At 38.0% G+C, this 26,112-nt stretch overlaps 1 long non-coding RNA gene across 4 annotated transcripts in view; it reads right to left on the bottom strand.

Annotated features, from left to right (window-relative positions):
- Window positions 1-20,911: 20,911 nt before the first annotated feature.
- The window catches only part of Gm34199, a 74,868-nt gene continuing 69,667 nt past the window's right edge, over window positions 20,912-26,112 (bottom strand). For all 4 annotated transcript variants that reach the window (XR_003951137.1, XR_003951136.1, XR_003951138.1 and 1 more), the window contains one exon: window positions 20,912-23,424. This is a non-coding gene — a long non-coding RNA (predicted gene, 34199). The remainder of the gene's footprint in view (window positions 23,425-26,112) is intronic.

Below are 26,112 nucleotides of genomic sequence, written 5' to 3'. Positions count from 1 at the left end.
TCTCTATGCCAACTAGAGTATTTTCCAGTTACAGCAACTTTCCAAAAGATGAAAAAGTTTCAGTTTCATGTTCTGCAAACAAAAAAATGTATTTCAATGGGGCAATTTATGTATGTATGTATATATATATATATATATGTATGTATGTATGTATGTATTTATTTATTTATCTGACCCATTTATATCATGTTTCCTCCTTGTACATAGAAATGTATAATACAGATCATGCTGTGAAAACATCGCTTTTTATTTGAGAAGACAATGGAGAAAATGAGTGAGAAAAAGAAGAATGATAAAGAGAAAATGAGAGTAGGAGGGGGGGGTCAAGGACATCAGGAGAATATGGCCCACAGAATCAACTAAGCAGGGCTCATAGGGCTCACAGAGTCTGAAGTGGCAACCACAGAGCCTGCGTGGGTCAGAACTAGGTCCTCTGCAGACACGCTATGATTGTGCAGCATAGTCTTCCTGTGGGACTACTAACAGTGGGAGTAGGGGTATCTCTGACTCTCTTGCCTGCTCTTAGGACTCTTTTCCTCCTATGGGGTTGCTTCACCCAGCCGAGATATGAGGGTTTGTGGCTAGTTTTATTGAATTTCTTATGCTGTGTCCAGTTGGTACCCTTGGGGAGGCCTAATTTTTTTTCTGGAGGGAAATGGAAAGGGAGTGAATATGAAGGGGAAGAGAGGAGAGGAGGGGTTAGGAGGAGTGGGTGGAGAGTAAACAGGAACAGTTTTTAAAATTTAATAATAATAACTTCACTCAGTAGTTTTAAGGGCTTGGCATGTGTTAACTCTTTTCACCTTCATAGACATGGGATAGGTCATTCCAATTATCTGAATGAAAATCATGGTGGTTTGTGTTGCAGAATAATGCTAAGATTATTTTTAAAATTTCAGAAATGGCTTAATACTTCCTTTTATAATGAATAAGAACTTAAATTGTATCGTACAGGAGTCATTATAGACATTTTATTTTAAAATTCTTTCAACTATGTACTGTGGCATTCCAATAGAAAATCAGCCATTTGTTGATAAATGTCATTGGCCAGCTTTGGGCTAGTTTATATTATGATGTGGGATGAAGCAATTTCAACGGGTTTATGATCTAGGACTGTCAGATATAAAGCTGAGTGGGTAACATAAAAATTATGCAACATGCAATTTCCTCTTTGTTTCTCCTGCATCCACTGATCTCAATTGCTCCAGAGTGCGTCTGGAGCTCTTCAATACAGACTCAGTCTTGTTATAAACTAAAAAACATGAAATGGCAGGGAGCTAGGTTTGCCCTTGGCAAGTCCTGGTAGGCAGATACACCTTAGGCCTTGGTAATTATGCAAATATTCACTGAGAATTTTAGGAATACCTTTTCTGTGCCAGGTACAATGGTAAATGCTGAGAAAATGCAAGTGATCAAAACAGCAGAGTTCCTACTCTCAGAGAACTATCTTGACAAAGGAAAAATACAAATGGTGTGAAACACTTTGGAGGACATGTTTTATGAGCAAAGGAAATAACAAAGGCTTTAATGGAAAGGTGGCTAGCCTGCCTGGAAGCTATGGTTAAAGCAAGAAGGAAACATGGAACAGGATGGAGATGAGCAAGATCAAAGTGACAAGAAATCCTGTTGGCCCCCAGAGTCTCTGAAAACAGAAGAAATCTAGGTAGATATTCTAAAAAGGAGTGCCAGCATGCAGCATAAGAAATATATTTCAACTTAGTTTTCCTGTAACTTCAGTTCTGTAGGGCATCTGCTTTCTCCATCTCAGATCTGGTGTCAAAGTGGTGAAATAGGCATTGGAGAGAAGGATGTTCTAAAAATATGCGCTCAATCAATCAGCCCAGCATTCTTTAAAATCAAATCTGCATAGCTTAAAGGAGTGAATAGGACCAAAATAACTACTGAACTCATGTTTGCTTTTTGCTTGAGTTATAATGTGCAACTAAGGACCCTGCTATATTAAGTGAGTCTCTTCCTTACCTAGTTTCCATGCCCCACCCTATATAGATGGTCTATTAGCATTTTTTTTAATCTCAATTTGTCTCAATCAGGCCCCAAGTCTAGACTGGCTGATTCTAAGGACTCACCTTAGTTGTTAATGTGTATGTCCTCAAATGGGGACCAGTTAATGTCATTTCCTGCTAGAACATCCATTCTCTTAATACCATAATACTAAGACCCAAGCAGTGTTAGTTCAGAGGAGAATGAAAAACGTGGTAAATTATTCCAAACACAATTCACATTAGAGTTCTTGGATCTGGCTGTATTTGGTTGTATTTATCTATTTAGGAAAATACGTGTGTGTGTGTGTGTGTGTGTGTGTGTGTGTGTGTGTGTGTGTGTGTAACAACAATGAAGCCAAAATGATGCCATGAATTGCAAGAAAGAAAGGAAGAAAGGGAGGGAGGGAGGGAGGAAGGAAGGAAGGAAGGAAGGAAGGAAGGAAGGAAGGAAGGAAGGAAGGAAGGAAGGAGGAAGGGGATCCCTGGGAAGAGTTGGAGGGAGAAAAGAGAAGGGGAGAATTACATAGTTAATAATTTTAAAACATTATTATACAAATCCTCTGGAGAACCAACCTGATTACTCTCTGTGTTCCTCTTCTTCCTATAGTTCCCTCATCACAGAGACCCTCATGTCTACACTTACTTCCTCAATGTAAGTGACTACTGGTCAATTTGGAAATTATATTAATTCAGGAAGGAAATTTGTCAGAAACTGAATATCAAAATTATTTAACTAATGGATTGAGTCTACTTGATCCATTATTACTTTATGCCAGATGTCCTCCATTCCTTTTAAGCTGCTTTTATTCATTGCCAATCTATGCCTATAACTCACAGGAATACCACACTGGCACATAACTCAGGAACGAATCTTGGTGCCAGTTCCCTCACAGCAAAAACTATACTCAAAGAGCAGACACAGGAAGATGTAGCTCCCTTGGTCCTTTACAATGATGTGAGGCATGTGATCTGAGGCTTTGTAAGATAGATCTACAAATGTTCATTCAATTACTTTTTATTTAAGTTTTGGAAGTCATCCTTCTTCCTTGCCTTAAAGAACCACAATATATTTATTTTGTCTAGGATAACTTCTTATACACAAATATGACTCAGTAAGTGTTTAGTAGTGTCGAGTTTGATCCTTCAATTCCAGCATTCATCCATTGCCCATCCATTGCCTCTGCCATCGAAGCTGGATTAGCATCTTGATTTGCCCAATCATTTGTCTTTTGACTACACCGCTTGCATTTCAATCACTTTATAGATACATCCCAGGCACAGGCACAAAACTCTGTCACCATTACTAATGCCATGTTGTGCTTGCATACAGGAATGTAGCATAGCTGTCTTCTGAGGCTCTACCAGCTGCTGACTGAGACAGACGGAAATACTTACAGCCAACCACTAATCTGAGGTCGAGACCCCTATGGAAGAGTTTGGGGAAGGACTGAAGGAGCTGAAGGGGATGTTGTTCATGGAAAACCAACAGTATCAACTATCCCAGACCCCCTCAGGGCTCCCAGAGATTAAGACACCAACCAAAGATCATACATGGATTGGTCCTTGGCCCCTGGCACACATGTAACAAAGGAATGCCTTGTCTGACCTCAGTGGGAGATAATGTGCCAAATTCTCTAGAGAGTTGATGCCTCAGGGAACTGGGAAGCTGGGAGAATTGAGGTGAGAGGGTGGATGAAGGGGTCAGGGTTGGGTAGCACCATGTCAGAGACAAAGGGGAGGGGAATGGGTAAAAAGCTCTGAAGAAGGGATCTGGAAGGGAGCCAATATTTGGAGTGTAAATGAATAAAATAATTTAATAAGAAATTTTTTAAAAGTCAAAGGAAGGGAAAAAATAAACTTTCCACTAGGGAACTAATTGCTACATAAAAAAAAAAAATGTAACTTCTAAAAATTGTTAAAAGCATTTTTTTCAAGGTCAAAATAGTTTCTTTTTCTCTGTCATTACTACAATTAGCTACATCAAAGAGCAACAGCTAATTTAAAAAGAGGCAAAATAATTTTGGTTTACCAATGACTATTTTTTTAAGGAGTAAAATGGAAGTAATCTCATCATTAAAATTAGCTATCCAGATGGAGAGGTAACATGAGATGAGCTGCTCGTTATTATCTCTGTTGTATAATTCAATTATTTTAGTGGATATTTTTATTGTTTTTATCCTGACACTTTAGGACAATAAATTCAAGGGCATAAATAGCAGTTCTATTTATCTAGATTCAAAATGAATTTGTTAGGCAGAATTTTGGATCAGCGAAAGTTTTTTTGTTTGTTTTATTTTTTATCCTTTTGTCTTTGTTCTCATAAAATACATCACCATGGGTACATTGTTTTTCACTGCTGTGTAAAATTTTACCACAATCCTGGCAACTGCAAGTCACACACAGCTACTTATTGCCTGGTAGTGTCTGTGGTTTGGGAGTCAGGCATAGCTTAACTCAGTTTTTCATGAGACTATATTCCACACAATGACTGCAAGCGCCTTCCTTAGACAACCTGACTAGGGAAAAGTTAAAGTCATACCCATCCTGATTGTTGAGAGAATTAATTTTCATTTCTCTTCCCTTTAAGTTCGCCAACTTCACCTACTCCTCGAATTGATAATGTATTTTTTTAACCACTGTTGTTAAACATACTTGTATAAATATATACATACAACCTGCTGAGTCAATTTAATGTGGCTTGTGTGTACATGATTGCCGCATAAGAGAACGCTTGTACCTAAGACTCAGGGAACATCTTTGAAGAAGAATGGAAAGACTGTGGGGGCCAGAAGACCAGGAAGTCTGTTGTAAGATTGTGTTTCCTTGAAATGACAGCAAAGTTACACTTATGCTGATTCAACAAAATGACTGTCAAAACAAGACCCAGACAATGCCGATGCCAATGCCAATCTATGTACTAATGTGGGAGGGGGAAGTTTCACTGGCTTCCACCTGTAAACCAAGTACTGTGGGCAGCTAACAACTGCTGACAGACAGAGAGTTAGTGTCTGCCCTGGAAGAGTCCCCTAACTGGCAATCCAATACAGAGAATTTATTTTCCTAAAGCTGATTAGCAAAGTCTCACTTCTTACTAGCTGTCAGTTGAAGGCCACTCTTACATCTAGAAAGTCTTTACAGAAGTTTCCTGCTATATCTTCCTCACTAAAGAGTACTTTGATCATAGAATTTATATTTACAAAGCCAGCTGGATAATTTCTACTGAAGCCTGCCTAGCCAGTCTCATACAGCAAAAACATGACCTGAGTCAATGTCTTCACTCAAACTTTTCCCATACTCAAATTAGGTGTGGGTTAAGTGATGATATGACTCACTAGGGGTTATTTCAAGATAGGTTTGCCAAAATCAGAAACTTTATTTTAACTTTTCCTTTAGTGTCTTCTCTCTGTGTATATATAAAATACATATAGTTATATAGTATGCTTATATTCATTTACACATTACTGTAGTATAGATAATTGGGGTTAAGAAAATTATGCAAAAATATTCTTATGAACAGATTCCAGCCACAGAAATTATTCAGATGATTTTTATAAGTGACTGGCAAGTTAACAGAGTCAGAAGGGGTAGCCCAGTAATTAACACCACTGTTGCCCTTGCAGAGGATTGGTTTTACTTCCTAGCACCCACACGGTGCTCAAAAGTCTCTTTAACTCCAATTCCAGGCAACCCAATACCCTCTTCCGACTTTCACAGATGCCAAGCGTGCACGTGCACATGTATACATGCAGGCAAAATACTCACATACATAAAATAGGTAAGTAACTAAAACTGACTACTAACAAATTACAAATGAGATACAAGTTCATAATTTACTACATATGCCTTTTTAGGAAATGCTGATGTTAGTAAGTTCCCATTAGATTTTTTTGATTGCCAGATGGTTGGATATTTTAATAATCAACCACAAACAAAATATTTAATAATTATGGTAAAACCCAAGTGTACTGAACAAAAGAACAATTAATTCCTAGGCGTAAGGATAGCATGAATTTAGTCCCTACTCAGCACGGAGGCCACTGTAAACTGTGACAAAAAGAGGCAGCTTGGCTCTACAGTCATTCGCAGATTAAGGTTTTTTCTGACTTCTGTGTCATGGCATCCTAGTCTTCTTGTCCCACACCAGGCCTGGGACATGCCTATTTTCTATAAAATATAGAAAACTGGAGTATCAGGGAATGAGCCATGATAACTGTTAGATTTCCATTCACTTAATTCACTCTGAGAGGCAAGGAACCAATGAAACACCGCACTAAGCAGTCATAAGACCAGGATACAGGCAAAAATGTACAAGAGGACACAATAAGAACTGTGCACAATGGTAAATGTCATCAGAGTTGAGGCTGAGAGAATAAAATCATCTTCAGATGACATCTGCTCTCTTATGTCCTGGGTCATTGCTTATATTGTAAATCCCAGTCATTGTCTCACAGTGAGGTGTAAGTGTAAATCCCCCTTGAAACACAGTTTGATCACTCACGAAGCAGAGTTATTCTGAGTTCCTCACATTAGCCTTCTAAGGCTCCTGGGATGAGTGATCACAGGGTGCTGTCTTTCCCTCCCACTCTCTTAAACATAATAGGTTCCTTAACGGCAGCAGCATGAAGTCATTATATAAGTATTTCCCTTTTTGGGCATATATGAGACTATTTCTCTCTACAAAATAATGTCAGCACTCTTTTTCTTACTATAACTGTATGACATTCTATTTTTGAATATTCATGGTTTTTAATTTTCAAAATCTTAATTCCCTAAATTGTGCCTGATTGTGATTTACCAACATATTATGTCCTTGTTTCTACAAGTCTCATTTGGCTTGTTACACAGTATAAGCAAAATTCTCTCTCTACATGCAAAATGTTGTTTTGAACAAATTACATCCTGTAGCACAAGTTTCTATAAGAACTAAACAAGAAGGCTTTTTTGTTTGTTTGCTTGTTTGTTTGTTTGTTTTTGTCCCTGACATAGCACATTTGTGTCTTCTTCAATTTGAAAACTTAACTTCTTTGAATCATCTTTAGATGTCTTAAATAATTACTGTAATGGTGATAAACTGTTTGCCCATGCAGTAATTGTGGGCCCTACACAGTCCTATGACTGTCAAAAGAGTATTTTCAACTATAAAAACATGAAGGCACTAAGGTCAGGTAAGAGTCAAAGGATGAGTTAATATGAAAGAAGGAGATGACAAAGAGGACATTAAAAGTCTATCATTAGTGACATGTGTATCTACACACCTATATCAGACTGTTCTAAGTGGGCTCAAGAACAAACAGGAATAGTGACTAGTGTAGTCTTCTAGATGACTCTGGGAGGGAAGGAACTTGTATCTATGTACAGATGAAACTAAAACTCAAACAGGTTCAATAATTTGCTATGAGTGTTCATAAGAGGCAGAATTTGGATCCTCATCCTAACCAAATCTATTTCTTCAGAAGCATTTATAGGTTTTTTCAGCAATTATCATCATCAACTAGTTGTCAACTGTACTACACAGTGAATTGTTGTTAGTTACTGATATGCAACATATCATGATCACAGGGAAAATAAGCCCTTATTAGGATGCTATTAAATGGATGACTATATGAAAAAGAAGACACACTTCTTATTCACTCCTTCCCAGGTTACCACAGGAAAACTCCTGCTTTCTCTCTGGATCCTAGAATGCCACAATCTCCTTTCAAGCTATAGCCTTTATAAGACTCAGATCAAGCCCAGTCTCTAGGGCCTCAAAGGATGTCGATGTGCTATCAAACTCTCAAGTATTTTATGGATTTTATAATTTATATAATCACCACAAAAGATTTTATTAAATGTATTCTCCCATGTTTGTTTTCCCAATGTGACAAAAGGTTCCCAGCTGACAAGGACTGTGATCTATAATAGAAGGATATACTGAATTTTATAGCACTTGGCACAGAACTATGTAACACATACTCAACAAATACAAATTGGTTCGGTTCTGAATTAATTAACTTTTAGATTCATCCATTGTATTTTATATGTGAGTGGGTTGGCCCATGTATGTATGTGCACAACATACATTCTTAGTGCCAGCAAATGTCCGCAGAGGTCATCAGGTCCCCTTAAATTGGAGTTAGAGATCATTGTGATGCACCATGTGGGTGCTGGGAATTGGATCTGGTTCCTCTGCAAGAGCAACAAGCACTCTTAAACCACTGAATCATCTCTGCAGTACCTTATAAATCAATTTAGTAATGTAAAATATTTGTGATATCTAATATTTGGTTGAATATATTACTTGCCATGTAATAGACCCACCTAAATGTCCAAACACCTGACTTCTCCAATAAACACATAAATAAACAAACAAACAAACTTACTAATACCCTGAAGTTCATGAGAACAGTTTTAAAAGTCAAGGTTCTTAGTTCACCACTTCAATATGTAAGTTACCTAAACACAATGATAGTTCTGACATGGATTTCGGAAGCATTAATTTCTTAAGAAATCTCTTAAAGTCCTCTCGGTAAGAAGTTTCAGGAGCATTTGAATGAAAGCTGAATGTTGCCTCTGATTTCTAGAAAGCTCATCACAAATGCTGAGCAGAAGATAACCCTGAAATAGCACTACTCAATCTATCTCATTTATAATGCCAGGCATTTGAAAATGGAATATTTTTATGTGCTGAACCAATTTGATTTCTATGTATGATTGGCCATTCATATTTTTTTTCATTTTCCACTCGAGTTTGATTTTAATAGTGATGATTCATAATAGCAAACATGTGAATAAAAGTGATTTCAAAATTTCCGTCATTGTTATTCTAGACAGAAACAGTATGCAGCTATGAAATTTTGTTATTAAAATTTACCCTGTGATAATAATAAGGAAAGAAGAAACTGGCTTCCTTGACTATACTTATTAAAGTTGTGAGGGTAGGTGTTGACAGCTTTCTGTAACTGTCATTTCCCACACTAAAGACTTCTAGATTGCAAATGCATTGGGCCTTTCCATTTCTTGTGAGTGTGCTTTGTATCTTTTAAGTATAGACAGTACCTAAGATGCATGCTCTCTTTACATGTTTAATATGCTAGTCCTTTACTAGCTAATTGGTGTTAATTTCATGTATCAAGAAGTGGGTGTTCTCTGCTGTTACACTTGGGAGGAAATGCTACCAAGCAAACGGATCACACTTCGCCTTAAATTTTAAGCCCCAATAAACAGCTAAGGGGGTGTGATAACTCCTCTATCATGCTATTCTCACATCTGGAGGACTAGAGCACCAATGAGGCCCTAGGTCTGAGTTCCTTGGGGAGGAAGATCAATTAATCTTCGGGTTAGAGTCATCATCATTACTAGCCTTTTGTAAATTGTATTGCATCTGTACTACATGCCATTTGTAAGTGTAAGTTCCCTGTCCACAATGTAGCTGGGGTGGGCTCTTCCTTAGAAACTTAGGGCTTTATCCTACAACTTTTACACAGCACTTTGCTTCCCACTGGCAGCTGTTTTAGCATTTATGTTCAAACCAAATTCTCCCTACCGTGCACTGTTTCAACACTTATTTTATGATGTATGTCATGAACTGTATCTCATACTATATTGGCCAACTTTTCCAAAGCTGCCACTGCATCTGGTTATGTGGCTCAAGCCACTCACCTATAACCCAATGCGACCTTTTGAGTTGTCTTCACTTGCTGACTTCCCCAGGGATTTATTTTAATCTTCAGATACTACCATGGATTTTAATGAATTTTAATAGAACATTAGGTCAACATGCTCTCCTCTAATTAAAATGAAGCTCTAATGTCCTTTAAGTCCTTAAGCTCAAAATTCCCAAGATACAATTCACAGACCACATGAACCTCAAGAAGAAGGAAGACCAAAGTGTGGATGCTTCAGTCCTACTTAGAAGGGGGAACAAAATACCCTTGAGAGGAGATACAGAGACAAAGTTTGGGGCAGAAACTGAAGGAGAGGTCATCCAGTGACTACCACACCTGGGGATCCATCCCATATACAGTCACTAAGCCCAGACACTATTGTGGATGCCAACAAGTGCTTGTTGACAGGAGCCTGATATAGCTGTCTCCTGAGAGGTTCCACCAGTGCCTGACAAATACAGAGGTGGTTGCACTCAGCCAACCATTGGACTGAGCATAGGGTCCCCAAATGAAGGAGCTAGAGAAAGGACCCAAGGAGCTGAAGAGGTTTGCAGCTCCATATGAAGAACAACAATATGAACCAACCAGTAACCCCAGAGCTCCCAGGGACTAAACCACCAACCAAAGACTACACATGGAGGGACCCATGGCTACAGCTGCATATGTAGCAGAGGATGGCCTTGTTGGACATCAATGGGAGGAGAGGCCCTTAGTCCTGTGAAGGCTAGTCTATGCCCCAGTGTAGGGGAATAACAGTACAGGGAAGTGTGAGTGGGTGGGTTGGTGAGCAGGGAGAGGGAGGGTGGGATAGGGGGTTTTCAGATGGGTAATGAGGAAAGGGAATAACATTTGATATGTAAGTTTAAAAAATCTAATAAAAAAAGAAATGTTCCATTCCCTGATCTATAAAATCAAAATAATAGCAAATACAATTCTAATTAATGATAATATTCACTATAGGCTTAAGAATCAAATGAGGATAAGGAGAGTGAAAACAATTTGTAAATAATTTCAAACAGAGCAGCATATAGCACAATTTATTAAACAAAGGTTATATTATATCATATTATGTTAGTAGTGTAATGCTTTTTAAATTATAATTTGTTTTTTATTTACAAGTAAAACTTATAAGAAACACAGGTCTAGGAGAAAAGAAAAAAAAAGCACTCTTAGCACACCCTCAGAACTATGGTCTGACTCCTAATCTACTCTAAACTCCTCCCCCTGTGTTCATCTCTCACAATGGTCATTTGTGGATCTCCTCAGGTTCCGCTGCCCTGTGGCCCAGGACCCAGCAAGTGGTCCTCTCCTCCATCCATTCAGCTTGACTTGTCTTAGACAGGGAATCACAGGTCTGAATATGACGCGACTATTTTCCTCACTAGGAAATTACCTTTGGAAACGATCTGCCTCTTCATCTCCAATAGATTACACCTTTAAACTCAGTATTCCCACGGTATAAGTATTCTTTAAAAATACAATGAGTATGTGTATCAAATTGTAATATAAATAATGTCTTTTTCAGCATCCTTTGGTGTTCCTCACACAGATGACATCTAATGAATCAAGCCAGCATTCATAGATACAAATGAATAGTGCTGAGATGTGAAGTTATATACTTCATTATCTTGGCTCTTCATAAATAAATAATTACAAACACTGCTGCTTTGAGCATCCTGATTGGGTCCATTTTCCTTGAGGTTTGTGCTACAACATAGATTTTTTTTTTCCCTTTCTCCATTTCACTCAAAACAAGCAAACAGAAAAACGACCCCCTGGCTTTTACTCAATCAGCATGACTCTGAAAAGCAAATTCCCATTACACCGGCAATTATTTATAACAACTTCACACTTTCTCCTTCGTGGCAACAGCCACATCTTTAATGAGGGCACATAGAAAGCGAATACTATGTCCAAATAATGTATTTCTAGCACTGTACTTCCAGGAAATGTAATGAAAGATAAAGTCCTGGAAATTTCCTTAATACCTAAGAGCATGAAACAGTCCTGTTTGTGCTTGGTGTTGTATTTCCAAATATCACATGAGGATACACCTGTATTTTGGAAGAGTTATGACATTTCTTGAGCACTTATACTTCTTCCACTGTGGGCTCTGTGGTTGCATTCGGGTCCTAAAATCAGGCTATGATGTGTGCTGATACAGTTGTTCCTTAATTTACAGTTTGGTCCACTGAGGGGAATAACTTATATGGTAACAGTTCTTTGGGCAATGGTACATTTAAAAATACCAAGAGTGTATCCAATCACTCACTTTCTAGGGAACAAATAAATGGTATGTGGTATACTAATAAGCAAACACTGAGTTAACTATATCAGGGTCATCTTTTTCTCAGGACAGTTTAAGAGTACAACCATAAGATCGAAAACTCAAGAGATAGCGTGTGTAAAGAGGAAGTTTATTTCATTCTGTTTATTCATTCAGTGTGCATAAAACTGGGCAAAAGGCATGCTATTGGCTGAGGGAGAAAGTGATGGCCCCAAAAGTTCTCCAAATCCTCCACCTGAAGCCTAAGTGTGTGGTAGTTTGCATTCATTAATGCGGTTCAGCAAAAGTTTCTGGTTTTCTGGCAAAATGCATGGTAAAACCTGTTTATTTCCTGCCCTATAATCTCGGTGGAGGTGATGTATTTTACCTATAAGTAGAAGATATACTAATTAGTACAGAGGGCTGAGACTTAGTTCAATTGACAGAGTACTTGACTAGCAGGCCTCAGGCCCTGGCTTTGATTCCCAGCACTGCATAGAGCAGCTATGATGTCATGCATGTGTAATTATCTGTAGACTTCGTGAGGTGGAGACAGAAGGTAGATCAGGAATGCAAGGTCACCCTTGATTACATACATAGAGAGTGTAAGAACATCCTGGGACCAAAGGAAAGAAATCAGTCGAAAATTTATGTTTTCTTTCCACCTATAGTAATCAACAAGAAACTCCAAAACAGTGACTGTTGCATTTCCCTCCACCATGGAATGAAGACACCTGAATCAGTGTCTCTAATAACCTGGACTGCATATTTTATGCAAATAAGGATCAAATACTTGTGACTGAAAGCCAATAATATCCCAGGAGTGTTTGTTACCACAGCATAATTTACACTAACTCACTTAAATAAAAAAAATGTATCATTTTTTATTTTTAACAGTCTAAAAAAGATAATTTAAATGCCTAATATGTATTTGAGTTATCTCAATACATCACCCAAAAGGATTATTTCTATTATTTTTATTAATTATAACAATTAATTTCTATTAATTATAACAAACTAATGTCTACAACCTAAATATTATTCCCAAAGGTTTGCCACATTTTGCATTATAATTTACTAACTTAATTGGATATGATTTCCATACACATGATAATTTTAAGGAAAAAAACATACTGGTCTTTATATCTTGTGAAAAATGAAAGATTTTTGTTTGGTTTGTTTTGGTTCTGGTTTGTTTTTTGATTGGTTTGGATTTGTTTTTTATTTTGTTTTAAATGATGAAACCAGAATAGTACTGCATCCTTCAGGAATCCCAGAATTTTTTCTACCTAAATAAATAAATAGAGTGAGCTGGAAAGATAGACTCAGTTGTTAAGAGCACATGCTACCCTTGCAGAGGATCTGGGCTCATTCCCAGCACCCACACAGCAACACATTTCAGGTAATCTGACACTCTGTTCTGCCTCCACAGACACAACACACATGCACTACTTGGGTACACAGAGGCAAATAATTGACCTTTTGTTTAAAAAAGAAAAAAAAAGAATGATGGTATATTTATAAGCAAACACTGAGTTAATTATATCAGGGTCATCTTTTTCTCAGGACAGATTAAGAATACAGCCATAAGATTGAAAACTCGAGAGATAGCACATGCTGCGGAGGATGTGGAGCAAGGCTCCATGGCTGGTGGGAGTGCAAACTTGTCCAACCTCTTTGGAGATCAGTTTGGTGGTTTCTCAGAAAATTGGAAATAGTTCTTCCTCAAGATCCAGCTATACCACTCCTGGGCATATGCGCAAAAGATGCTCCACCATATCACAAGAACACTTGATCCACTATGTTCATAGCAGCTATTTTCATAATAGCCAGAAACTGAAAACTGGAAACCATGTCCCTCAACTAAAGAGTGGATAAAGAAAGTGTGGTGCATCTACATAATGGAATACTATTCAGCTACAAAAAATAAAGACATCACGAATTTTGAAGGCAAATGGATGGATCCCAAGAATATCATCCTGAGTGAGGTAACCCAGTCCCCAAAATACATGCATGGTATGTACTCACTTATAAGTGGATATTAGCCATAAAATACAGAATACCCGTGATACACCCCACAGATCCAAAGAAGCTAAACAAGAAGGAAGGCAAAAACAAGGATGGTTGAATCTCACTTAGAAGTGGGAGTAAAATAGTTATAAGAGGCAGATGAAGGAAGGGATGTGGGTGGGAAAGGAGATGAGGGGAATGGGGAGGGGAGTTGTTACAGAACATGTACGGGGAGGGACAAGAGAGATGGATAGATGGACATGAAAATGAATACAAATCTGCAACTGACTGGGGTGGGGAATTAGAAGTCATCTCCAGGACAAGACAGAGACCTAGGATAATGAAGCCTCCAAGAATCTATGGGGATGACCTTAGATGAGACTCACAGTATTCAAGATATAGAATCTAAAGAGGCTACCTCCTTTAGCCAGGCAGGAACCCCGGTAGAGTAATAGGGTCACCAACACACTCACAAAACTTTTGACCCAAAATTTATCCTGTCTACAAGAAATGCACAGCCAGGAGATGGAGCAGAGACTAAGGGAATGGCCAACCAATAACCTGCCCAACTTGAGACTCATCCCATGGACAAGAACTAACCCCTGACGCTATTAATAATACCCTGTTATGATTGCAGACAAGAGTCTAGCATGGCTGTCCTCTGAGAGGCTCCACCTAATGTCTGACTCAAACAGATACAGACACCCACAGCCAAATAATGGATGGAGCTTGGGGACTCTTACATAGGCATATGGATTATAGGCCCTGGAGGAGATAGGAACTCTACAGGAGAACGAACAGAGTCAACTAACTTGGACCCTTGAGGCTCTCAGGGTTGAAACCACCAGCCAAAGAATATACACTGACTGGACCTAGACCTTTCCACACATATGAAGCAGATATGCAGCTTGGTCTTCATGTGGGTCCCAAACAACTGTACGTGGCATGACTATCCCAAAAGCTGTTGCTTGAATGTGGGATATGTTCTTCTAGCTAGGCTGCCTTGTTTGGCCTCAGTGGGAGAAGATGTGCCTAGCCTCGAAGTGACTTGCTATGCTACGGTAGGAAGGATACCCATGGGAACAGGCACCTGCTCAGAGGAAGAAGGTCCAATGGGGAGAAGGATTGTGTGAGGGGTGACAGGGAGAGTGGCAATGAGCAAGATGTAAAATGAATAAGTTAAAAAAAAGAATACAGCCATATAACATTTCCCTATTTGAATCTTAAAATAGTGACCAATTTAGATGATGTTTGAGGGAGATGGGAGCAACCACAATCCGTCACATCAACTTGGAAGAAAATGAATCTTTCATCATGTTACAAATGGGGGTCTTTATTTGTGATGTGGAAACCTGCATGTCAGAGAACATATTCTCTGAAGAATTTCAACCTTCTCCACACTCAGCACAAAAAGATGAGCTGTTCACTTATGGGATGTCCTTGAATGTTGCCAAGAGATTTGAAAATAATTCCCTGGTTATTTTGACATCATAACTCATTTAGCGTATTTCATCGATAAAGACAAATAGTATTGGTGTGTAGTTGCAACGTTGCCCTCAGCTTTTAAAGGCAATTTCTATTTACAGGAAGGAGTGAGCCGCTCCACACGGTAGGAGTCTGCTTCTTTTTTATAATCCTGAGAGCCTGTGCCGTGACATGATGTCCATTTGCAAATTGTCTGCATGTGCTGTTGTTCTGCTTAATCTAGAGAATGGTCCAGTAGGAGAACTAAAAGGACACAGAGCTTTCATAATCTCCATGGGCAGGCAGCAGTGTGGACAGCAGGCCAAGTGGGATTCTGAGTGTATTCTTGCAGGGAAAGAGGTCAATTGGTATTGTTCTTGGCTATACTGAGAGCTGCTGTGTACTTATCTGTGATTGAAAGAAGTGTAAATCATAGACACATCCAAAGAGCCCACACACCATAGTCAGTCAGTCATTGTGATTCTTTAGCTTTTAGGGGACATCGTTCTCCTATAGAGCTGTGATCACAAGAGCAAAAAGACCAACTTCAAACAGCTGTGACATTTGCTTTAAACCCTTGAGAAAATGATCTCATCGCTGATCTGACCATTCCCTTTCAGGATGTTTCTCTTTATTATTTTCTCAAGTTCCTCCTTTAAAATGAGAGATCTAGTTATAAAGAAGCAGTCTTCATTTATCGGGTGAATGAAGTTATCTTTCAAAATGTCTGAGTGGGGACCATTATTACATGGTTATAGGATATTGAACTGTACCACAACATTTTCTAAGATCTCTTATACAGTCCCCATGCCTAGATGTTCACTTTTAAGAAATATCTTTTCTTTATACCCTAGTGTTTCCCCACACAGATAAAAGTACTGAATGAATGTAAAGACTTAAGGAAGAGTCTGGAACAAGGTAACTGCTATTTGTGTGTCCTCCATTGTTACACATAGAAAACAGCTTACTGGAGAGCATCTACTTCTGCCATGATCTTTATCAAGAAATGATAATTATAGTGGTACAATTATATTGAAGACACCCAAATCATTCTAAAGAAAAGACTCAGTTACAGGCCACAAGCCAAGAGAAGCATACTTCCCCAGAGAATTAAGCAGAACTCTGTCCTTTCAAATCAGGGGGCTTTCGAGACAGGGTTTCTCTGTGTAGCCATGGCTGTCCTGGAACTCACTTTGTGGACCAGGCTGGCCTCAAACTCAGAAATCCGCCTGACTCTGCCTCCCGAGTGCTGGGATTAAAGGCATGCCCCACTACGCCCAGCTAAGGTTTCTTCTTTCAATAGCAGGTTAGTTACAGGTACCATTTCTTTCACTGAGAGTAACAAAACTGGTGAAAAAAAAAACATTTGTTTTAATTCGAGAAAATAAAAATATAATACAAATATAATACAAAAATGTAAAATTTTCTAACTGAAGCCTAATCAAATCAGACCAAAAGGAAGAGTTTGGTGCACAAAATTGCTTTAACTGAAAAAAAAATTGACTAATTTAGATAAAAACTTATTAAAGATTATTTAACCTATTGTAGACTATTGATGCTGCCCAAGACCAGGAAACCAATTTGAAATAATAAATAACTACCACTGTAGTGGCTATTCCTGGTTGTCAACTTGACTATGTCTGGAATGAACTACAATCCAGAATTGGAAGGCTCACCAGTGACCCTAATCTGGAGGCTGAGAGAGAGAAGTTTTTGACCTGGATCTTGGTATGGAGATCTTGAGGCATAGTGGCTATGGATTCCAGAAGATTAAGACAGGGAGATCTCCGAGTTCAAGGTCATCTGGGATTAAAGGTGTGGTGGCACAGACCTTTAATCTGGGCTACACCTTCTGCTGGAGACTATATAAGGACATCGGAAGAAGGAGCTCTCTCTCTCTCTCTCTCTCTCTCTCTCTCTCTCTCTCTCTCTCTCCTTCACCTGCTTCGTGGTATGGGACTGTGTAACTGCTAGATCCTTGGACTTCCATTCACAGCTGCTACTGACCATTGTTGGGAGTTGGAATGCAGACTTTACTATATAGAGACTATCCATAAGTTCTGTGACTGTAGAGAACCCTAGCTAATACAGAAGTTGGTACCAGAAGTGGTTCTAGAGGAGCAGAAGTATAAAAATCAATCTTTTAAAATACTGGAATTGGCTTGTTGTTCCACCAGCACTTTCAACTAATGAAACCTCTCCAGATTCTCTCCCTCCTGGGAGCTCAGAGAATTTTGAAGACCCATAGTTTCAACTTTAAACTATATTTCAACCTTAAAGAAGCTAATACCCTTGATTTTCTTGATGAATTAGGTGATTTGGTATACAAAGCTTTCTACAAGATGGAGAAAAAAAAATCAGAAAATGATTTTACTGGCTGGTTGCTCTTAGCATCTCGGGAAAAACGATGAATGAAAAGAAGGAGTTGTGTGATAAAATTGAATGGCTCCAGACACAAGTAAATGATCTAAAAGTTGTTAAGTGTGCCCTTGAAGAGAATCTTCTCTCCAGCAGCCATAGAGCTCAAGTTGCAGAAAATCAAACTGAAACCCTCATTGTAAGGTTGGCTGAACTACAGTGAAAATTCAAGTCTCAGCCTCAGAGAGTGTCGACATTTGAAGTAAGGGCACTAATTGGCAAAGAATGGGACCCTATAACTTGGGATGGGGATGTGTGGGAAGACCTTGTTGAAGCTGAGAATTTTGAATCTTCAGATTCTCAAGGGTTTGTCCCACTTGAGGAAGTAGTACTGTCAACAGCACCCCTTGAAATAATGCCTTCCCCACATGAGGACATTAATTCTGCAGAGTCTGATAAACCAGCAGTGACTTTCACTGAAGAAAATGCCAGACAAGACAATTCTGATGTTTCTCAAGGCCCACCAATAGTTTCTTTTAGACCTATAACCAGACTCAATAAACCAGTCTCCAATTTCAACCTTCAAACACTTGAAAAATAAACATGAATTGATATATTTGACATAACTAGACACTGCTTAATAGAGAACTCATACACTGAAAAATAGAGAATAAAGAAATCGCCCAGACAAGTAAACTGATTGGGTTAATAATAATAGAAAGACTGAGAGATACAGTGACCAGAAGGATGGGTCACAAATCACAAAAACAAATACTTTAAAGGATAAAATTAGCTCTCAAAATTAAAGAGCAACATCTCTCTATAGAAATCAAAGCACATTTTTCTTAGCAACATACAGATTCTCTATAAATTAAAGCACATTTTTCTTAACAACATATAGAGTCAGTAAAAACATTATGTGTATTGTGCATGTATATGTAATATGAGTGTATAGTGTATGTGTGTGTATACATTTTATTCAAAAGGTTTATCTCCTCTATCTCATAATTTTTAATCTATCTGTATTCAAGGGAGGATGCTACAAATAGGAAGCTGTGTATACTTGGCATATTTTCTACTCTGATGCAGCATAATATAATTTTTATTATTTTTTCAAAAACCATTGTTCTCATTTGTAACATACCATGATGAACTCATAAAATCTTGAGTTCCAACTACTCTTCTGTCATTTATGAGTTCTGGGGCTTTATAAGATTTCTCGTCTTTCCTTGGTAAAGGTTTCTTTATCAAGATCAGTAAAGTAAACAATACTAGAATTGAGTATAGGACATATATATTGAGCTTCTTCATGCTGTATGTTTTCTATAGCTGCACTACAGAAGACTCTGTGTAGACCTGTTGAGCCAGAGTCACAGTTCTAGCCCTAACTATGTAGCGATGTGTAAGTTAGTTCAATCTTCTCTGCCTTAGTTTTCTCCTGGATAAAATGAAGACTATTATAGCATCAAATTTTAAAAGTTATTTTAAATATAGATGAGAATATAAATAAAATATTTGTAAAATAGCACCAACAAATATGTAGAGGATAAACTTAAGAAACAATATATTCATAATAGCAACATGAAACATAAAACACAGTAATAAATCTAATTTTAAAAGTAATACATTTACACAAACATTATAAAATATTTAAGAGAAATTAAATTATACCCAGATGGAAGCATACACCATGTCCTTGTTTCATGAGACTCACAAACAATTGTCTCCAAATTGATTTAAACTTTCAGTGTAAGCTTCCCCCCGCAAAAAAAAAAAAAAAAAATCTGAAAATGTAAAAATTTAAAAAAACAGTTCCTAAATTATAAATTATATATTAACTAAAATGTTCTTACAGAAGAAAAGAAATGTGGAGACTTTATGAGTTTTCTAGTGAGGTTATAGTAATTAAAACCATGCAGTATCGATACAAAGATGAAAATGATCCAGAAGAGAAAGTTGCAAGTTTAAGCTAATATATACAGTAATGAATGCTAAGATCTACAAAACCAATAATGCTACAACTATGGAAAGACTGGACTTATGCACATTGCTCATGATAATCCACAGTAGAAATATTGGTGAAAATAGTTTTGAAAGCTAAACAGCAATTGAGCATAGTAGAAAGAAGGATTTTTTTTTTTTTTTTTTAGATGATGGTAACTTCATATTCAGTCATCTCTACTGTGGTTGTTCAAGCTATACCTATAATTTATTCTCTTATCACTGATACTGCAGAAATCTATCAAGAAATAGTTACTGGAAGATAAGCCTACATAATGTAAGATATTCTAGAGAATTCAAAGACATGTAGACTTCATCTCTTCCTGAAAAATTGCAAATTTAATGGGAAAACACTCAACTTGATAAAAATTTTATTACCTCCACTTTATTAAAAATGTATTATCAATACATTGGGTTAAACAGTTATTTTAACTTAACTCCTGGGATTGAGACCCGGGAGAAAGCAGTGTAGCTGGGATCTGGATAATAAATGCTTTCTGGAGGACATGGTTCCCTGAGATTATGTTGAATGCTGAGGGTTGGTGGTGAACAGCAGCTAATAGGTGTATGTTGGAATGCTTGAAATTATGCTGTTACTGAGTGAATGATTATTGGTTACACATTTTGTATCACTAAGAACAATGAAAACCACTACTGATCTTTAGGCTAATCTATGATGTGATTTGCTCATTTGAAGGAGGTTTTATCATCCATTCCTGTCATAAAATGTGGATTAACCTAATTCTGACTTGAATTAGTTTATTTTTTTTTCTCTAGTCATCTCAATCACTAAATAGTAACAGGCCTTATCAGAGTCACACATCAACGAGCAGTTGTCTTTCTCCTAGAGCATCCACATTAAAATCTCACACGTAATTAACAAGAAATAGCTGTGTGAAAAGCCAACAAGTTATCAATTAATTAGTAGAGGCAGGTCTTAAGAAAAGACAGAGGCAACATAGCCTGACAGCCTAATTTGATTCTGATAATCTACCCTATGTGGGGAGAGAATCAGTTTTCACATGTTGCCCTCTGACCTTCATTCACATATACAAGTGGCATATGTACACATAAATAAATAGATAAATAAATGTAATAAAAGTTTTAAGTCAAGACCTATTGCTAACATATCTAGAGTTGAGGCAACAAAATACAATTACACATTAATACATAGGTACTTTATTTTCCATCATCATAACTTATACCAAATGCTATAGGAGTTCTAAGAACTGTGGGGTTGTGGAGTGAGAAGAGATGATCGAAAGTGAGGAATTCTTTTTCGTGTAAAGCAAATTCCTGAGTCACACGGGAGAAAGCAGGTTCTGACTACCTGAGGCATCTACAGAACTTCAGATAAGTCACAAGAATATAAGAATAATTCTGCACTGGGAGTAGGGTGGAGAGCGAATGTTTGTGGATTTGTAGTATTCAGCATATACAAGCAACTTGGCATCTATAATGGCTGGTTCTGGTGTCAACTTGACACAAGCTAGTTATCATAGAGAAAGGACCGTCCCTTGAGAAAATGCCTCCGTGAGAACCAGCTGTAAGGTATTTTGTCAATTAGTGATCAAGGGAGGAGAGCCCAGCCCCTTGTGGGTGGTGCCATCCCTAGGCTGGTAATCCTAGGTTTTTTAAGAAAGCAAGCTGAGCAAGCCAGGGAAAGCAATTCAGTAAGCAACACTCTTCATGGCCTCTGCATCAGCTCCTGCCTCCAGGTACCTGGGCTGTGTGAGCTCCTGTCCTGTCCTGACTTCCTTTGGTGATGAACAGCAATGAGCTGAATAAACCCTTTCCTGCCCAATTTGCTTCTTGGTCATGATGTTTTGTGCAGGAATAGAAACCCTGACTAAGATACCATGTATATATGCTCACCATGAAGGTATTTGCTTTTTAAGACATTAGTAGATAAATATCCTAATATTACTATCTGGGGAAGTCAAGAGAGGAAGGAAACATTTGCATAAAATGCAAATTCTGTATGTTCAATCAGTTGGCTGTGCTCTTCCTCTAATCACCATTGCTGGGAATGCTCTAAAATGGAAAGGGCAGCATTCTTCTTTTTTTTTTTTTTTTTTTTCCTAGAGCTTTTGTGCAACTTCATAATCTTTTCAGTGTTTGGGGGTTATGATTTAATGGAAAGGCATTGGGATACAGCTTTTCTAGGACAGACCTGAGAAATGTCTGCCCCTCCACTCAGAGCAAGCTGCACCTCCTCTTTGCCCACCAGTGCTGAAGGCATTAACTGAGCTGATATGGTCAGCAGACTCAGAGCACTCTCTGGTCCTACTGTAATGCGTCTATCTGGTTGCATCATGCTTCTACCTGTTTCCTACCAAGTAAAACATCAATGACCATAAGAGAGCAGGTGAAGGCTTGAATCTTACCTACATTACATGCCTTTACATACTACTAAGCAAATACTATTGTATATATTATTAAATTGCCTATGATCATTAAGTTCTAATAAAAAGGCCATCTTTTGTAACATATTATCTTTCTCCAGTATTTATTATCTTTAGATTCTTTTGTTCTAGGAAGTCAAAAAATCTTACTCCAGGCACCACAGCAACTACTCCAGAACCTTAGAATTAAAATAAGAAGAAACAGCTCATGCCATGTTTGGCATTCCATGGGCTAGAAGGGGAACATCTAATGGAGGCTCGTTATCCAACCACACATTGTCACTATGCCTAGAAATAAGTCTACCTTTAGTCTTGGTATCATAAAAGTGAATATCGTCAAAGCTCATATAGTCAACATGTAACTAAAATTAACCCAAATGAGCAGCCACAGACAGGATTCTAGGAGAAAAGCATACAATTTGTATGCTGTTTTGTTGGCTTTCAAAGGACCCAGCTTACTACCCACAGTCGCTAATTACAGTATCATAGCTATGCAATTCCTAAATGTCATAGGTCTAATTTGTATTCACTTAATTAGTCGTCATATTATAGGATACTTTTTTCATTGATGTTTTGGTATAAATAAATAGGGAGTTATTAGAAACTGAAACATACTGCCTCCAGGTAATTTCTGAGATCATTTATATGCCGTGTTTTCTTCCAGGTCAAGCATTTTTTTAATGTAATTATTCATAATATGTATTGCAAGAGCTCCATTTATTATGCTCAATAAATAAACCAGGACATATTCTATTAAACCACAAAGTTTTAAGAAAATAAATTATCATCAGTTGTTAGTGGAAACAGGGTAAGCATCCCCCTTCCTGGTCGTTTAGGATAGTGCATTCTGTCCAAGGCAGCATAAGCCTAGTCTATGTAGACTGCTGGGTATGTAGGAGGTATCTCTCTTTCCCTCCTATTTTCTCTTTTCTTGACTACAGTTGTCTGATGGACGCTGTGTGAGGGAGGACGTCTGTTTGTTTGATGTGTCATGGGAAAAGAAACTACTGCATTTTCAAATAAATGTCAGAAATCCCTTCTTGACAAAAGAAGTGAGCTTTGCAAATGTACCCTGATGATACTTGCAACAAATAAACAGATGGCTTCTGTGCACACAGTGTCTTGATTTCTGCACGGCCAGAAAGTGTCCATTAGTCATCAATGGGAGGCAATCCCCAGGAAGAGTTGATCTCAGTTTTATGTGCTCCCTGCTGTACTGACGTTCAAACCTCTGAAGACACTTGCTTTTCTCCAGTACTTGGGATTTGCAGCTGAAAAATAAAATACATGTGTAGTTAGCTATTTTTAAAAGGCAAAATGGAAACAGTGTGCTCCTGTTGGAGAGACAGGCAATCCTCTTCAGCAAAAACTAGGGATTTGGTTCAAGGAATACCTGCTTTGAAATATTCACCATAACTCAGGAATGGTAAGATTTCCTTTCCAGAACATGAATGCTGAGCCAAATTCAAAATCCATATTCCAAATGCAGTATATGAAACCCCATTTTTAATAATGCCTTGTGTGGAATTCATGTCCATCTGTGTTCCATGATTCCAGAAAGAGTTGGCATCTGATTCTAAAGTAAGTGGAGATGATTGGAGAAATTGAAGAAGATGAAAGGTTGTTTGAAAATCAACTGCTAAGACTCTCAAAACCCAGCCATCAGGGGAAAAGCTCTTATTTCTCCCCAATACTTACTCAATTTATTCTAAATCATCTGGAACCTTGTGACAATTAAAGTCAGGGATAATTCAGTGGGAAGGGGTACAAGTGATGTTAAAACTGTCAACACAACAATATATTCTGCATAAGTCAGGAGACGGTAAGAGTGGTACAAAAGGAAAGTAAACTCTCGGCCCTTCACATCCCACACACAGGGAGGGAAGCGGCTGCACCTCGACTGTTGCTCATCATTGCCTCATGAGAAGCCCAGACTGTAAAATAGGAAGAAAACTTGGCAGAGATAACATGCAAGAGAGAACAGAGAAAAGTAACAGTGGTTAGAAATTGATTTTGCTATGTAGTGATTCATGCCTAGATTCCCTGCGCTTGGCATGCACACTGAGTCAGGAGGATTGTACCGAGTTCTAGGTGCCGAGTTTGGACTATATAGTGATGTCTATAGAATTCTAGAATGTGGAATGAAACTCTGCCTTAAATTATTTAAAAAAAAAAAATAAAATCACCAAGTGATTCTGATCCAAAACCTTAATCTCAGCACTTGGGCCAAAAAAAAAAAAAAAAAAAAAATCTCTCAATTCAAGGCCAATCTGGTCTACAGAGCAATAGCCAGGGCTATATGAGGAAACCTGTCTCGAGAAAACAAAAAAAACAAAAAACAAAAAAAAAAACAAAAAACAAAAAAAATTTTGTCTGACAACAACAAAAATATACAAAAAAATTGGTAAAATATATATGTTTATTTTAATCAGTTTCTTCACTTTTGAGGTTACTTCTATGTGCATATTCCAGATTCAAATTTTTACTAAAAAAATGTACAGAATTCCTAATTTGCTGCCATTTTCTAAAGTCTTCCTTGCTTTGCTTTTCACATTAAGTGGAAGTTGAGTGTATTGTCCGATTTCTCTAGAGAAACACAACTAATAGGAGAGAGAGAGGAAAGGGGGATAGAGGGGGAAAGAGAAAGAGAGAGACTTAGTTTATTTTTTAGAAATGGCTCATCATATAAGGCTAGAATGTCCAAGATCTGCAAAACAGGATGGAGAGTCAGAAAGGAATACCAAGTGTACCTGCTGGAGAGTGGAGTGCAGCTACATTTTTCACTATGAAAGCCTTCCACTGATCATATAAGGCCTAACTCCATCATAGAGGATAACCTGTATTCAAACCCTGCTGCTGGATATGTCAATCTCATCAGAAATTCTTCCACAGCAGCATCCAGAAGGACAGTTGACCAACAAAGTGAGAATTCTCCCTCAGCCAAATTAGCACATAAAAATAACCAGCATCTTGGTTCTTCATACGCCCTTGGGAGGACGTTGCCCTCTTTATCGTATTATTTATTGGTTTTCCTTGACCTCTTTCTTTCAGGGTACTTAGAGCATATATGTTCTTTGTCACGGGAAAAGTCAGTACTTGGAGACTAGAACCGTTCAATACTAGCTATCACTGGAGCTAAAACCACACTAGCTACCAATGTGAGAGCTTCAGATCTGAACCACATTCCTGGAACCTGGCTCTGGAGCCTTCACCTCATGGGCATCTCTGCCATAGAATCTAGTAATGGAACTTCTGACCTTATTTCAGCAAAGGTTCTTTGGCATATATTGGGTTTCAGGTGTTACCATTAAATAACTAATTTTTCCTTTCATTTTTGCAAGTAGTCATCGCTTCCTGAACCTCAATTTTTCCTCCTTTATGAAATAATTTATTTATGATAACTTGTAGTAGTTTCTAATCATCTTTATACTTTCATAATAATTATATTTGATTACAATGCACACAAATGCTTTCTCATTGATGATACAGTTAATTACATCGAATATAGTTAACCTCATTTTGAACGATTCACTGTACCTGACTCACTCATGTACCAAGCCTGGTATCAGAATTACTCCCAAACGTGAGAATTCATTGTGTCTTATGGTACCATTCTTAGAGACTCTACCTCCTCCAGGAACAAGTTCCTGGATATTTTTTAGGAGTCTTAGAAGGTAAAGGTTATAAACACATAGGAATTTTAAGTGAGAACAGACAACAAGCCTCTCATCTTCCCATGAGCTTTCTGACTCCCACTGAATATCATTGCCCCCTTACTTTCTTCTTTCTCTTTGGACATCTCCAGCTGTCTACAAAAGATAGTCAGTCACTCGTTAAGAATTTCATGATCTTCCAGGGGGCATTCTGCAACCTGTGGGTCCATTCTTCTTGGTTACTGTGGCAGACAGATTTCAGGGCAGAAATAGCACAGGGAAGGAGACAGCTACAAGGAATCACAG

Source organism: Mus musculus, chromosome 14, assembly GCF_000001635.26.
Source record: "Mus musculus strain C57BL/6J chromosome 14, GRCm38.p6 C57BL/6J".
NCBI classification, from domain to species: Eukaryota; Metazoa; Chordata; class Mammalia; order Rodentia; family Muridae; genus Mus; species Mus musculus.
The sequence above is the reverse complement of the archived record's forward strand: the minus strand, read 5'-3'. Positions and strand labels throughout refer to the sequence as shown.